The sequence below is a fragment of the Trichechus manatus genome, unplaced genomic scaffold (genome assembly GCF_000243295.1).
Source record: "Trichechus manatus latirostris isolate Lorelei unplaced genomic scaffold, TriManLat1.0 scaffold00160, whole genome shotgun sequence".
NCBI lineage: Eukaryota > Metazoa > Chordata > Mammalia > Sirenia > Trichechidae > Trichechus > Trichechus manatus.
The window spans coordinates 4,552,111-4,564,687 of NW_004444096.1; the positions used below are offsets into that span (position 1 = coordinate 4,552,111).

At 38.1% G+C, this 12,577-nt stretch overlaps 1 long non-coding RNA gene across 1 annotated transcript in view; it reads right to left on the bottom strand.

Annotated features, from left to right (window-relative positions):
* Positions 1–11,678, bottom strand: part of LOC111822332 (uncharacterized) — a 30,312-nt gene extending 18,634 nt beyond the window's left edge. Inside the window, exons 1-2 of the long non-coding RNA XR_002825611.1 lie at positions 11,613–11,678; positions 6,674–6,763 (exon numbers count right to left, since the gene is read on the bottom strand). This is a non-coding gene — a long non-coding RNA (uncharacterized LOC111822332). The remainder of the gene's footprint in view (positions 1–6,673; positions 6,764–11,612) is intronic.
* Between the last annotated feature and the right edge of the window lie 899 nt (positions 11,679–12,577).

Below are 12,577 nucleotides of genomic sequence, written 5' to 3' on the forward strand. Positions count from 1 at the left end.
AAACAAACAAAAAAGAATGCTAGTGGAGCTTGCCATTGGAGTGGAGAGATGAGAGACTATGAAATGGAGAAAAACAGAAAGGGGAAGAGGAAGAAAAGAAAAGAATGAATAAATAAAAATTGGAAAGGTTAAAGAACCGCAAAGCTCCCAGCGATCCCACCGGTGCAGCTATGAGGTCTGGGGAAGTCACTCTCAGGTGTTGCAGTACAGCCTGGCTAGAAGGGGTAGAGATATACAATGCCAGGTATTCAGGGAACAGAAACAGAAGGAAGATATAGAGAGACGAGAAACTGAGCAATGAATAAAGACAAAAAGGGAAAAAGAGGGAAAAGAAAACAAAACAAATTAAGGGAAAAAAAGAACAAGCAAGGCCCCCAAAAACACAGGAAAAAAAAACCAACAAAGAAAGAAATGTCCTCAGGGATCCCTCTGCACGTCTGTGCAAGCCTAGGGGGATGTCTTGTTGCAATGCAGCCCTGCCTGCCCAGAAAGGGCTCCTAACTCAAGAAAAGGAAAAGAAAACAAACAATTCAAAACAAACCAACGAACAAAAGCCCCGGGATCTCACCAGTGGGGCAGCCCAGACCAGGAAGCAGCTCCACACTCGAATGGAGCTCCGCAGCCCCTCAGGAAGAAGCAAAGATGGCGCACAGAGCCAGGTATTTGAGTGAAAGGAGAGGGAGGTGGTGAGCAGTAAGGAAGAAATCAAAAGAAATAGAAAAAAAAGCTACACTAGCGGCCAACAAATGGCACTCAGAGAGCCAGCTAGTGCAGGCTGGTGTTTCTCAGACAAGAGACTGTGTCCGCGGGAAGCAGAGGGGGCTGAGTGTGGATGAAGAAGGGTAGGGAGTGGGAAAGCATATATGACACATTACTGGAGCTCTGCAGCCCCTCAGGAAGAAGCAAAGATGGCGCACAGAGCCAGGTATTTGAGCGAAAGAAGGGGGAGGTGGTGAGAGGTAAGGAAGAAATCAAAAGCAGCAGAAAAAAGCAACACCAGCAGCCAACAAATGGCACTCAGAGAGCCAGCCCATTCGGGTGTGTGGAATCCAGGCAGCTGGTGTTTCCCGGACAAGAGATTGTGGCCGCAGGAAGCAGAGGAGGCCGAGTCGGGATCAAGAAGGGTAGGGGGTGGGAAAGCATATATTGCAAATCACTGGTTGTTTTGTCTCCCGCTGGATGCTCCGTGAGGCTGCTTTCTCATACCCCATTTGCTGGTCTCCGATAGGAGTCCAAGATGACAGATCCATGCTGCGTTAGCTGATAGGGGACCTCTGCATGAATCTCTCCTCGCTCTCCGTTCTCTGTCAGTTTTCTCACTCCATTTGGTGCTTGGCTGAGTTCATTATCTCTTCATTTGATGTTTTAGGGTTTCAGAATTGTTGTATTCTCTGTTCGGCTTAGTTTTTTGGATCTTTGCTGTGGAGGGACGGCATGGTGCTCCTGCCTAGAGCGCTGTTTTGCTGGAAATCCCTCCATCTCATGAATTTTTTAATGTCCTATTTTCATTATCATTCAGTTCAAAATATGTTCCATTTTCCACTGGGTTTCTTCTTTGATTTACAGGTTATTTAGAAATATGCTCCTTAATTTCAAAACATGGGGATTTTCTAGTATTTTTATTATTGATTTCTAGTTTAATTCTCCTAGAAACTAGAATTAGTGAGAGAACATATTCTAATTTCTATGTATGCCAATTAAGTCATTTAACTAATTGTGCTGCCCAAATCTTCTATATCCTTACTAATGTATTTTATGTGAATATTCCATGAGTTACTGAGAGAGAAGTTAAACAGCACATATGATTTTGATTTGTAACTTCTTCCTTTTATATTGCTCAATCTTTGCTTTATATATTTTGAGATTTTGTGTACTAGAGGCATACAAATTGACAATTATTATTTCTTCCTGGTGAATCATAAGTTTTATCATCATGAAACTTCCCTTTTTATTTATGCTTTTTTCTTTAAAGTCTGATACTAGTATAGATACAGTAGCTTTCTTTTGTTTAATGTTTATGCAGTAAATCTTTTTCCATCCTTTTATTTTCAGTCTTCTAGAATCCTTATATTTAAGGTGTGCTTTGCAGATAGCATATACTTGCTATTTTTTAATCTAGTCTGACAATCTTTGTCTTTCAACTGGATTATTTAATTTCTTTACATTTAATGTAAATATCACCTTGCTATACCACCTTGCCTTTCCCTTTCCTGTTCTATGTTATTTTTCCTTAATCTCTTTTTCTTGCTTACTTTTGGATTAATAGTATAATATTTAGTATTCCATATCTCCCTCCTATTAGCTTATTAGAGAAATATGTATGTATATATTTCTTTTACTACATTTTTAGTAAATATACCCTAAAACATACATCTTGATTTTTAAAAAGTGAAATATAAATGAGTAGTTACAAATTTTCTGGGCAATTGCAGAAACCTTAACTACATTTACAACTCCTACCTCACTTATTTGTTCTTTTTGTCATATATATCCCCAGAAAATATTACTATTGTTTCATACAGTCCATTATAATTTAGATTTATCTACATATTTACTCCCTTCATTGTTCTTCATTCCTTCCTGCATCTTCAAGCCTCCCTCTAGGATCAAATTCCATCTGCATCATAAACATTACTCCTTAATATTTCTTTTATTGGAGGTCTGCTGGTGACAAGCTCTCTATATTTTGTTTGTTTGGAAATGTCTATTTCACCGTCATTTCAGAAAGATAATTTTACTAGGTGTAGAATTTTAAGTCTGTATTTATTTCAACATTTTTGAAGCTATTCCATTCTCTTCTGGCTTCTGATGATTCTGTCAAAAAGTTAGCTTCAGTCGTATGCTTGCTCTTTTGACAATAATGTCTCCTTTTTCCTCTGGCTTCTTTTAAGATTTTCCTTTTGTCTTTGGTTTTCAGAGGTTTTCCTGAGGTGTACTTAGATATGGATTCCTTTGTCTTGATTCTGCTTCTAGTTTGTTGCTATCCTGATCTGCTATGCTCCTCTCTTGTTCCTTGACCTAATGGGTTGATATCATTTTGGGTTTTTACAGCCATTTTAGTGAGATTCCAAGAGGTAACAGAAATGAACATATGTATGCAATCTGTCAGATTTAACCATAAATCAATTGTACTTTTTGAAATAGTTATAAATTCTCAATCATAGCGTTTTTAAATTGGGGGAAATTGCCAGGTAAAGTTACATTTAGTTTGGCTGAGTATGGCAATATCTTATTAGCAGTTCCTCTGAAACCACCAGTTCTTTCTCTACTATTTAGACACATAGCTCTATTTGTTTATTTTAATTGCTACCTAGATAATTATTTGAGGCCTTATCTTCAACACCTTTTCCTTTACATCGTGAACACAATTAAAATTGTTCGCTATTGCATTTAGTCTTGGTATAAAGTTACTTTTAAAGAGAAAGAGAAGCGAATTTCTCCATCTTTGTCCTCAGCTAATTAATTATTCCACTTACAGAAAAGGCTGAAGAGGATAAACCAATGTCCTTGCCTAAGTGTTTGTGCCCCGACCGCCTAGGAGCAGTTGGGTTGCCATGAGCATTATTTCCAAGACTTTGAAATGTATGATGCTAGATGTTATAAAGTTATCAAAAATAAACAGAACAAGACAATCTTAAGATTACTGAATAGCAGATGATACAACCAGCAAAAACGTTAAGTCTCATAAGCTAAAGATAGAGTACTATGGGAGTTCTGAGAAGGGAAGTTTCATTTTCTGATGGCAGGATGAAAGGGGCTTCAGGCTTTAATGGGTAGAATCAGGACACATAGTCAGGGGCATTGCGCGAGGGTAATCCAGGAGAGGAAGCAGGAATAGTTATCTGGAGCACCTGTTGCTTTTGAGTCGATTCTGACTCACAGCCATAGGGTCACTATGAGTCGCAATCGACTCAAAGACAATGTTTTTTTTTTTTTTTTTAATCTGGAGCACAGCACATGGGACTATCTGAGGGAAGTGATGAAAGATAAGATGGAAAAGGCAGTTTTGGAAGGAAGTTGGAGGCCCCTGAAAAATGTGTCTGGAAGTTTAAACCATAGTTTTTTGAATGTCCTAAAAGCCACGAAACCATCATCATTTGAAAGTGAATTTAATTTTCTGAAACATCAAATCTGGCACGATAAGTAATCAAAGTGGGCAGTTCCATTTGGGGAAAATAAAAATAAAAAAAGGTACGGATATTAAATAATGAGATTGCTTTTGAATGCCATTTAAGCTTATAAGTTGGATTTGAATATTGTTCCAAAATGAGAATTTCAAAAAGGTTTTGAGCAATTATAGCATCATTCTACTCAGGGTATGACTTGCTTGATAAGTAAATTTTAAATCAGAAAAAAATAGTTGCTGTTAAGTCGATTCCAACTCATGGCGAACCCGTGTGTGTCAGAATACAACTGTGATTCATAAGGTTTTCAATGGCTGATTTTTCAGAAGTAGATCTCCAGGCCTTTCTTTCAAGGCTCCTCTGGGTGGACTTGAACTTCTAACCTTTCAGTTAGCAGCCTAGAATGTTAACCATTAGCACTGCCCAGAGACTCCTAAGTAAGTTCTACTAGGTTAAAATCCAGATTGACTTGACAGTCATATGTTATATTCTGTTTCGGACAAAGGCATCTTCTTGTGATGCCACTTTTGCAAAATCACTTGGGGCTTCTCCAGTTTCTCACTCATTTTCTCTTTCTCTGTCTGTCTGTTTGTCCCTCTGTCTCCCTCTCTCTCTTCCTTTCTTCCTTTTCCCTCTCCCTCTCTTTGTCTTTCTCATTTACCTCTGTATCTTCCTAACATGAGGCCTGACACATATGGGGTCATAGTAGATGCTAGCACATAATCCCTCCCATTGCCATTGAGTCAATTCTGACTCACAGTGACCCTGTAGGACAGAGTAGAACTGCCCCATAAGGTTTCCAAGGAGTGGCTGGTGGATTCGAACTGCTGACTTTTTGGTTAGCAGACAAGCTGTTAACCACTACACCACCAGGGCTCTGCTAGATACTAAATATTCGTTGACAGTATTAGGAAGCTTTTAGCTGAATAACTCATAGTTACACAATCTGTATATATCACACATCACAGAACTCTGTCAGATCTTTTTCTTTTCAGTCCCGTAATTGTTTATATCAGATTTTGGAAAATAGCCAGCAAAATGAAGTACTATGTTTAGACTTCCTTTTAATAACGGCATTTTAAAGATTAATACATGACTAAGGTACTATGTGTCTATGAGAATATTCTGATTAGGATTTCTGCAGTGTCTCGATTAAATTATCTAGATTTAGAAATAAGCTTTGGAATCTGAGAGACTTTGGTTCTAAGCCCAGCTCTAAGGCAGGAACATGCCGGCACAGTCATGAACAATGAGGAGGCTGATGTGACTTGAATGGAGTGAAGGATGGGGGACTGTAGGAGGTAAATTTGGAGAGTTGGGGTGGGACAGATCACGTGGACATTGCAGACCACCGCGAAGACTTTGCATTTAATTTATTGAGGGGGAACCCATGGGGGGCTTTGAGGAACAATGGTAACATGATCTGACCTGTGTTTTAACAAGATAACTCTGGTGGCTCTGTTGAGAATAGGCTCTGTTGAGACAAGGGTAGAAACGGAAATCCACTGGGGGTGATCATAATAAACCAGATGAGTGGTGGTGGCTGGGTCCGGGGTGGTGGCAGGGGAGCTGATTCAAAGTAGTCAAATTCTGGATGCATTTTCAAAGTAGAACATATGAATTTTCTGAGATATTGAAAGAGGAATTTAAGCAAAAGAGAAGAATCAGGATTAACTCCAAGGTTTTGGCCTAAGCCCTTAGAAGGATGGAATTAATATTACCTAAAATAAGAGATTGAGATCTCAGAAGGAGCAGGTTTGGTGGAGCGGTGATACCAGAAGCTTAGTTTAGGGCAGTTTAAGTCTGCAATAACTATTAGTCATCCAAGTGAAGAGGCCAAATAAGCCACTGAAGATACAGGTCTGGAGTTCATGGATTAGGTCCAGGCTGGAGATATTTATCTGGGAGCCATTGGCATAAGATAAAAATTTAAAGCTATGAAAATGGATAAGATCACTTGGAGAAGGAAGGACATCCAAGGACTGAGCCCTGGCACTCTAACATTTACAGTTTGGGGAAGGGAGGAGGAGCAAGTAAGAGAGATCGAAAGAAGTAGATAGAAAAATATTCAGGAAATTAGGTAAGTATGATGTCCTAAATACTAAGTGAAGAAAGTATTTCAAGGGGGATAGAGGACCAGCTGTGAGGACTTGCAACCACAAGTTATCTGAGGGCTGAGAAATAACCACTGGGTTTTACAACGTTAAGGAGCCCTGGTGGTGCAGTGGTTAAGCGCCAGGCTGCTAACTGAAGTCGGGGATTTGAACCCACCAGCCACTCTGCGGAAGAAAGATGTGGCAGTGTACTTCTGTAAAGATTACAGACTTGAAAACCCCATGTGGAAGCTGAACTATAGAACACTACAACAGTTTGACTTATAGGGTTGCTATAGAGTCGGAATTGACTTGATAGCATTGAGTTTACAATATTACAGCATGTCTATACAGCAAAGGTAGTACCGATGCAGAAAGAAGGAGATAATTTCAGGATCAAAGTCCTTGAGGGGATGAGGAGCTGTGGGATTCAGAATACAAAGTAGAGGGGCTTACCTTGTCTTATTGCCTGTTGAGAAAACCAGGAAGAAAATCCCAAAATCCAAAAGCAGTAAGCCATTTGAGCATTGAGGAAGCCTAATGAACCTGTAAAAGTAAAAATCTGGAATGAGGTTGTAAGTCTCCTCACCTGGAGACCTTTCAAAAGAAGAAATTGAGCTTTGTGGGACAGTTTATACATCGTCCTATCTTCCTACTGTGGATTTATTTCAATCTTTAGAGACACTCCATAAATAACAAAATGCTTTTCACCTGTGATTGGGGTGGGGCACTCCTGCTGGATAATGCTAAATTCCATCCCATTATTCACTATGCAATTAAACTTAATTTCTAATTCCTTAGGACAGCACGGCAAAAAAACTTTTCTCTAAGAAAATTTTCAAACAGCAAGAAAAAAAAATTCTAGATTTCAAGGAGTCATTTTTCTTTTTTATTTTGCTGTGTCATAAAACAAAATGTGATAGGTTATGCCTCTGCAAGCTTAGTTAACGATCAAGTTGTAAAGAGAAACCTGAGGCAAAGCCTATGGTGGTTAATGTTCCAGACACTCAATAGTATACAGTAAAAGACTAGAATTTCTCAGCGTTTGGAGACTGGAACATTTCACAGATTTGGAGTCTAAAATTTTGCCTTGATCCATAAATTACAAGGTAGTAAGAACTTTTTCTTTGAAAATATTCTTACAATATCCAGTTTAAGATTTCATTTTTTAATCTTAAACAATCAAGAACTGTTAAGTGAATAGACTGTATAAGAGACATTGCTTCACATTTAAAAATTTTTACAGATCATATTCGAAGTAAGCATAACAATTAGAAATAAACCAGCTGCAAGTCCTGTACATAGTTGGTTGCTGCCCTCATTGGAGATGACAGCAGTTCTGTTCTAACCCCCTGAGATGAGAAGGAAGGGTGAGATGAGGTGAGCTGAGCTGCCGGCAGGGCAGGGCAGGGAAACAGAACAGTAGGGCAAGAGGAAAACATGCTTAGTCACTGAAGGAAGGGCATTTACCTCGACAATACAGAGATCTGGGTGTGCTAAGCCCTATTAAGTACCTTCTCAGTTTTCAAAACAAAACCAAGTCACTAAAACATAAATAACTAAACGTTTGTTCTTTAAGGACAGGGTAGCAGTCAGCGCTGCCCCCTACATTGTGCCCTCTGCCCACTCCCCAACTAGGTAAGTGGCCTTGGTAAAATAACCTCTTTGACCCTCAGTTTCCAAAGAATCTTCCAGATATCACAGTGTTATTGGTAGGATCAAGTGAGATTTTAGCTGACAAAGAGCACGAAGTTCTCTATACTATTATCATTTCAGATTAGTAATAACACATTAGTTTCCTAATTCTAACGATCTTTCAAGGGTTGATAAAAGGGGGAAGAAGTTCATATGTCAATATGGTCTTGAACTTAAGTGTCACTGACAATGACCACTAGTGGAAATACCACTGTAGCAACATTGTACCAAAAAAAACCAAACCCTTTGCCTCCGAGTGGATTCCTACTCATAGCGACCCTATAGGACAGAGCAGAACTACCCACATAGGGTTTCCAAGGAGTGGCTGGTGGATTCTAACTGCTGACCTTTTGGTTAAGAGCCGAGCTCTTAACCACTGCACCACCAGGGATCCAGCAACATTATAGTTGGGTAAAAAACTAAGCAAAAGATACATGAAGCCAAAGGTCCTTAGCCCATCCCTAAGTTATTAAATCCCTTCATATTCTTCAGCCCTCTTCGAAAACAGATGAGCTGTACATATTCATTCGTGGCAATTAAATAAATTATCCCTATTTTCTTAAACATACAGATATAGACAATTCTATAGTCATTAACACGATGAAAGGATATAATGTTTCATGAATAAAACCGCACATATGTTCAGTTATTTTGTTTTAAAACAGTACTAAAATAGTATTTAATACAATGAAAAGCAAAAGGTAAATAAAGGGAACAGGTGTTAGGCATTCACTTAATGGAAGACATCACAGGTTTTGTTTATTGTAGCATTTATGAAAAAGTATAAATTTCTTTTATGAGAATTATACCACTTAATTTCTGTTAGGACACCTGCTTTGGACCAAATATGCATTCTTGAGTAGCTAAAATGAAACAATCATTCACTGGACCTCCTACATGCCTAGCTCCATCCAGATCCTCCTCAGTACACTAGTGTGCACCCTTCCTCCAGGTTTCCTCTACTCATTGTAGCCCACTGGAGTTGTCCTGTTTTTGGAGTTTAAAAGAGGGAACCACGATCCTTCTGAAGCTCCAATCGCTCTTACCCTGCTCTACATCTCCACAGCACTTAATCCCTTTCTAACATATTATATACTTATTTATTGTATTTGTTGCTTTATTATTTGTCTCATTCCACTAGAATGTAAGTTCCGTTAGGCAGAGATTTGTTTGTTTGTATGGTTTCTTGATGTATCCCCAGAACTGGTACAGTGCTTGGCACACAGGAACAGATCAAAAAATATCTGTTGAACGAATGAGTGAGTGAATGAATGAGTGAACTCTTCATAGTATCCCTCTTTAAAAGATTAGCCACTCTTCCTTGGTTCCAAACTAGGTGTATAAAGTTACATGGCATGTTTTGATATCTTTGGCTTAAGACACGATCTCAGCTATCTTACACAGGCATACCTAGTTTTCTAAAAACAATCCAGTACCTTCTCATAGTGACCTTCTCAGCTATTGAAAGCACAGTAATTACTGCACCCTAAATCAATAGTTGGTTTTGGTTTTGGTTATATGATGGTAGATTATTTTGTTGTTTGCCTCACTGATTTCTTTAGAGGAATTTATCGGTTAGGGACTTGAAGCTCGATTACAAATTAACTTTGTAGGTTCAAAGCCATATTAATATAATGATGCAAATGTTTACTTTATCCTGATTTCTTCTGCTTAACAGAATGGCTCTTGTTACTTAATTATGATAATTGCTACACTTTGCTAAGAGCTTTGATGATGATGATAAAATCATTCGCATTTATATAGTGCTCTGTCGTTCAGGGAGCCCTGGTGGCACAGTAGTTAAGAGTTCAGCTACTAACCACAAGGTCAGCAGTTCAAATCTATCACTTGCTCCTCGGAAACCCTATGGGGAAGTTCTGCTCTATCCTATAGCATTGCAATGAGTTGGAATCGACTCGACCACAATGGATTTTGTTTTTCAGTTTAAACCAATAGTTGGTTCCATCCAGAAATTCAGAAACTCATTAAGTAATCCTTCCATTTCACTACGATTTCTGTTGTTCTAAGATCTTTACTAAAGACTTGGATGACTTTTAAAAGGTATTCTTTCTCTGTCAACATTTCTTTGTGTAAAAATGTTATTACCTGTCTCTATATTTACTTTCTTTCTAGGATTTTTTCTTGGATAGAGTGACTAGGCCCTTAACTTTATATCATCATAATAATTTCAGATATCCAGTTAATGTAAAGTAAATAAATCTCTCATCTCATTTACTCTTTAAAGTTCTCAATGAAGTACAACTTGTGTATATGTGTATGTTTGTAGAACCATTGTAGAAACTAGTCTTTGTTCTGAAACACAATTACAGTAAGTCTCCTAAAATATTTTTTTAGTGTCATGGTGGTAGTGGGAATTCTTTCTTCCTTTTTAATTTTTTTAGTCTTAATTGTCTTTCTGGTAGCCTTTGGAGATTTCTTCCTACCCTGCAGTCATTTGTTTTTGAGTAGAGAGAATCATTAAACTAAGTCTTGGCTTTTCTAGCTTGAAGGAATAGGTTACTATGATGTTATGAGTGATATATCTTTTTGAGAAAGGTTGCCCTGTTATTTAAATTCCCTTTCACAATAATTATGACATCTTGTGATATATTAAAAACTTTATCCCCACCCCATTTTGACATTCTTTTATTCTTCTGTTTAGGTAATTCAGAACGTGCATATTGAAGGCACAATGCCTTGAGAGTTCTACAAATTAATTTTGTATCTGGTTGGCAATTGATTTTAGTACAAAAGGAACAAATACAGTTATCAACTTTTGGCTCTATATTCTATTTTAACATAAGAACTTTTAAAATTATATTTCAAAAAAATCTTACTATGTTTGTGGGTTATGCTTGTACTAATGTAATTATTACCTTTTCTCTTTGCTTTGCCCCATTATATCCCACCTGAATTTAGAGACCATCTCAAGAACAGATTTGATACATTGAACACTAATGACCAAAGACCAGATGAGTTGTGGAATGACATCAAGGACATCACACATGAAGAAAGCAAGGGGTCATTAAAAAGACAGGAAAGAAAGAAAAGACCAAAATATATGTCAGAAAAGACTCTGAAACTTGCTCTTGAAAGTTGAGTAGCTAAAGAAAATGGAATGATGAAGTAAAAGAGCTGAATGGAAGATTTCAAAGGGTGGCTCGATAAGACAAAGTAAAGTATCATAATGAAATGTGCAAAGACCTGGAGATAGAAAACCAAAAGGGAAGAACATGCTCAGCATTTCTCAAGCTGAAAGAACTGAAGAAAAATTCAAGCCTCGAGTTGCAATATTGAAGTATTCTATGGGGAAAATATTAAACGACACAGGAAGCACCAAAAGAAGATGGAAGGAATACACAAAGTCACTGTACCAAAAAGAATTGGTCGATGTTCAATCATTTCGGGAGGCAGCATATGATCAGGAACTGATGGCACTGAAGGAAGAGGTCCAAGCTGCACTGAAGGCATTGGCAAAAAACAAGGCTCCAGGAAGTGACAGAATACCAACTGAGATGTTTCAACAAATGGATGCAGTGCTGGAAGTACTTACTCATCTATGCCAAGAAATTTGGAAGACAGCTACCTGGCCAACTAACTGGAAAAGATCCATATTTATGCCTATTCAAAAGAAAAGTGACCCAGTAGAACGAGGAAATTATAGATCGTTATAACATAATTATAATATCGTTAATATTACCTGCAAGTAAAATATTGCTGAAGATCATTCAAAAGTGGCTGCAGCAGTATATCCACAGGGACTGCCAGAAATTCAAGCTGGGATCAGAAGACTACATGGAACCACGGATATTATTGCTGATGGCAGATGGATCCTGGCTGAAAGCAGAGAATACCAGAAAGATGTTTACCTGTGTTTTATTGACTATGCAAAGGCATTCGACTGTGGGGATCATAACAAATTATGGATAAGATTGCGAAGAATGGGAATTCCAGAACACTTAATTGTGTTCGTGAGGAACCTGTACATAGATCAAGAGGCAGTTGTTCAAACAGAACAAGGGGATACTGAGTGGTTTAAAGTCTGGAAAGGTGTGTGTCAGGGTTGTATCCTTTCACCATACTTATTCAATCTTTATGCTGAGCAAATAATCTGAGAGGCTGGACTATATGAAGAAGCATGGGGCATCAGACATTGGAGGAATATTCATTAACAACCTCCATTACGCAGATAACACAACCTTGCTTGCTTAAAGTGAAGAGGATTTGAAGCACTTACTGATGAAGATCGAAGACTACAGCCTTCAGTATGGATTACACCTCAACATAAAGAATACAAAAAATCCTTACAACTGGACTAATAAGCAACCTCATGATAAACAAAGAAAAGATTGAAGTTGTCAAGGATTGCTTTTTACTTGGATCCACAATCAACACCTATGGAAGCAGCAATCAAGAAATCAAATGATGCATTGCATTGGGCAAATCTGTTGCAAAAGACCTCTTTAAAGTGTTAAAAAGCAAAGATGTCACCTTGAAGATTAAGGTTCGCCTGACCCAAGCCCAGGTGTTTTCAATCACCTCATATGCATGTGAAAGCTCGACAATGAATAAGGAAGACCAAAGAAGAACTGAATTATGGTGTTGGTGAAGAATATTGAATATACTACGGACGGCCAAAACAACGAACAAATCTGTCTTGGAAGA